The sequence below is a fragment of the Anolis carolinensis genome, chromosome X (assembly GCF_035594765.1).
Source record: "Anolis carolinensis isolate JA03-04 chromosome X, rAnoCar3.1.pri, whole genome shotgun sequence".
Classification (NCBI taxonomy): Eukaryota; Metazoa; Chordata; class Lepidosauria; order Squamata; family Dactyloidae; genus Anolis; species Anolis carolinensis.
Window position 1 is genome coordinate 2,997,649 of NC_085847.1, and position 4,299 is coordinate 3,001,947.

Sequence of the window (4,299 nt, forward strand, 5' to 3'; positions counted from 1 at the left end):
ACAATGAAGACAAAAAGTAAAAGCTGAAATTGTGATTAAATTCAACCACATAAGACAGAGACAACTGGCTATATCTTTGGGTATAAAGTTTGCAGAAGTGTCTAGGTGTCAATGAGAAATTAATTATTTCTGCAAGGGGCACAATACGAAGGTAGGGGAGTGGGAATTATAATAAATCATATTCCAAGTCCCCTTTGGAGCCCCAAATTGTAAAGAGAAGGCATGTCTTCTCAACACACACACCAAAGGAGGGAAAGAATTCACACCACAATGTCTTGGTTCCATTATATACCTCCCCGTGCATGCAAAATGTCTTATTTCCACACATGTGCATACAATATTCTGGACAGATAATGGATCCTACAGTTGCTTTGGCCTTTCTGAAGGAGTAGGGAGGAGGAGCTTAGCCTGCCAGCCAATGCCCTTTTAATATTGCACTGCTACTCATACTTGCCAGTAGTACAACAGAAAAAGGGCTCCGGACAGCAACAGACCTCAATGTCTTTCCATACTAGTCACCAATAGGGCTTGAATGGATGGGGTTTTCCCCCCTTCCTTAAAACAGACCTACAGGGGAAAAGCAACTTTCTACCACTGGCACTTCGTGGATTCAGTAGCATTATTTTCCATTATTTTCACAAGAAGTCTTTCCACAATATAATCCAGTATCTTTAATATTCTTTTTTAATTTAAAGTTATGTGTCCTACATCATAATAGATAAAAGATAAAAAATACAGTGACATGCATTCCCATATCAACAAACATCAGATATACAGTTAATACAAGGACACAGTATAGAACAGAGGAAGCTAGACACTTTTAAGTACTGTTATATTGATTAATAATGTTTAATGACTATCACATTCAGTTATTTTGGGCTTTAAGAAGCCCTGTTCCTACCAATAAAAATAATTCTAATTAAGCAAAAAAAAGAATAGAAAGAGGGTGGATCATATCAATGGTAAGCAAGGATATATAATTGTAGTCAAGGTTTTGACTGAACAAGTTTATAAATTCCACTAACATACATTGCAATAATAAATTGTAATGACAATTATTTTTCTGTTAAATTATTTCAACACAGTTCAGAAAATGAAAGTACCCATAAAACTGCATCAGAAGTTTAAGACATTAAAACTGATTATTCTAGATCATTTATACTTGGCTATGGAGGGTAGAAGACTGACATGGTTTTTTAGAAAGTTTTGTCAACACTTACAAGGATCCAATGATGATTCAGTTACACACAAATACAGATATACATTAAAACTATTAAGATTTTTTTAAATTGACGGAATCAACTTTTAAAACTATTCACTGTCTTAGGTAGGAAGCGGCTCAAAACATTCGCAAGGGACCTGAATAGATTCATTCAAGGTGGTGGCAGGGAGCTTTCGCCTCAGCTAGTAACGTGACCCCAAACTTAAAAGTTTACTTTTCAAATTGGCAGCCCAGAGTTTTACCAGGAGGTAAATTAGTCAGACAGCTGAATTAATCCCGAATCCTTGTTTTCATAAGGAAATTTTATTTATGTGCTTTCCTGTTTGATGTAGAAAGATCTATACAGAGCTTGGAAAGTTTAAACAACCCTGTATACATTTGGGGGTGGAGAGAGAGAAAGAGATGGAAGGAAGACAGGCAAAGAAAGCAAGAAGGAAAGTGAGGGATGAAAAGAGTCTAGAAAAAAAAAGCTGTCAAAATTCCACAGGGTTGTGATCTCGGAGGAGGCTTTTGGGTGGACACAACTCCAAAAGACCACACACCGGGGGAAACCTTGCGTGGAATTGGGGCAAAGTGCAAGAATGGCATAGAAAAACACACACTGGGATTGCACGCCCAGGTTTATTACAACACACTCCGGCACAAATCGCTGCTCGAAGGAATGCATTCTTTTTACGAGATTTCAACGCGCAGCCAATTTAAATACAGGCTAGAAATCATTTGCAACTCCTTGGCTTTCTTGGGGGGCAGCAAGCCCTTCCCCTACAGTGGATTTTCTATATATGTAGAGAGATTAGTCATTCAGATGTATTCTAAGAAGCTTCCCAAATGCGGTGCATGTGCAAAGACACAAACGTCCCACCCATGTACAAAAATACAATCTTATTCTCTAAAATTAAAGGGTGGGGAATCCTATATTTTCCTCTACTTCTCCAGTCCCCCCACCTTTCAATGAACTCCCCCCCTGCCATCCCTCCGGTCCGTTTACATTGCTTTCAAGAGCCTGGAAAAAGCAAAGCCATGCTTTGCTGGAGGAATTTCTCTACAAGGGAAATTAAAACCAGAAGCTTACCAATGGCATTTCACTGTTTGTCGGGATCCTATCATTTCCCTTCTTGTCTAAAAAGAAAAGGAAATCCAAGCTAAGTGTGAATTTTAAAAGAATGAGCCCGATCTTACGAATTTCCCCCAGCTTAGTTCAGTGGCACTGGTCCTCCTCTCAGGCGCCTCTAAAACTTTGGAGACCTTGCTGAGCTTCTCAGCACACCTACGACTACATTCCACCTTTCTTCCCAAGGATATGCCAAATCTCTTCTCTTTTTTAGAAGGCATGGAAGAAGGGTCCCCAAAACTCTAAGCCCCAGACTTCCCCCCTTTTCCTCTACCAGTTCAAGGACTTGATCATAGATCTCCCCAAATAAATGTTTTAAAAAAAGAGATGAGGGAAAACAGGAGAGAAAGGAGGAAAGTTTGTCTTGCTTGAGATGAAAGTTAGGGAATATCGCCCCAAAAGGATGGGAAAAGAGAGCCAAACCCGACCTGACAGGAGAGTTCAGAGAAGGCTGGAGTTTTTGCAAGGGGAAATAGAGAGAGAAAATTTGAGGGGGGGGGGTAAGATGGCCAGACTTTTGGTCCTCTCCATCGCGCTTTCCTATCCCGGTAGGGTTTTGGAAAGCACAAGAACACCGCACACAATACCCCCACAACAACATAAAGAGCACTCATCCCATACCCAATGCTCCACAAACCCTCAGACACCCCATAGCTTCGCAATAACTACATGCAACACTCCCACATCACAAAACCCCATAGGAAACAACACAAAAACATCCACACAACCCTCGTCAAGAATCAAGACTGTACACCTCCTCACAGAACACCAAACACAGCGCTCAGACTTACACAACACTCCCCATCCCCTCACACACCCCACAATCGCCACATGCAACCCCATACACACACAACCACATCCTTCACAGCTCCCCCTAAGGCACACCACACCTTCTTCACAATACCACACACCCCAGACCACAGACACCCCCTTCCCACAACACAAAACTCACCCTTCCTCAAGACGGCACACTCCTTCCTGCAACACCATGCACAACACTTATCCAACACAGAACACGCCCCTCAAGGCCGCATATTCCCCACAACACCATCCGTAAGACTTACCCACCCACAACACCCACACACACATGTCCAGAGACCCCCAAACCCTAGGCACACACAAGCACCTCCAGACTCACAATATCCTCACAGAAGAACGCCACATATCACACCCCCATCCAACACCCTTCAATACCACCCCATATACACCCCACATCCCCATACATAATACAACACCTTCACACATCCCACACAACACCATAAATGCCCCATATATATAACACCGGAACCCCTCAGACGTTCCCAATCACTACACGCAACACAACATTGGAAACAGACATTTGATTTGGGATTTTCTGGCGAATGGGCCCATTCAAAAATGCATAAGGATGCAGGTGAAGCACAACTCCCATTATGCTGGGTCAACACCCCCTTCAAAAAAACCAAAACCCCGCCAGTATTTAAAGTTGGTCATGTTGGGTATGTCTGCCAAGTTTTGGCCCACCTCGATTATTGGTTGGATTCCCAGGGCTCCCTGGATGTGAGAGGACTGCAACTCTCATCATCCTGTCATTGCCCACTTCCCAAAACCCTGGTGCGACTTAACATTGATCGTGATGGTTCTGTGTTCAAAGTTTGGTCCAGATCCATCATCTGGTGGGGTTCGTGGCTCTCCCCGGACGTGGCCGCCACATACAAACACACATATTGTTACTTGTATCGATTTCTATATTCTCCGAGAGCCCTTCCACACTCATAAACAACCCAGAATAGCAATCCCACAAGATCTGCTTTGAACTTGAGTCCAGACTGACATATAATCCAGCTCAATGTCGATTTGGTACAGCTGTGTGGAAACGGGCCATGGTACCACGAAAGTACCACGAAAGTGACAACGTGCATGTGTGTTTCGTATTAATATTGGTACGCATTTCCCAAAATGGCTCCCACTTTTATCGACGGATCGG

The 4,299-nt window shown here is 42.8% G+C and overlaps 1 non-coding gene across 1 annotated transcript; it reads right to left on the reverse strand.

Moving 5' to 3' along the window:
- Positions 1-404: 404 nt before the first annotated feature.
- On the reverse strand, positions 405-491 carry mir130c (microRNA mir-130c). Its single transcript, NR_129847.1, has one exon. It is a non-coding gene; the product is annotated as a microRNA mir-130c (primary transcript).
- Between the last annotated feature and the right edge of the window lie 3,808 nt (positions 492-4,299).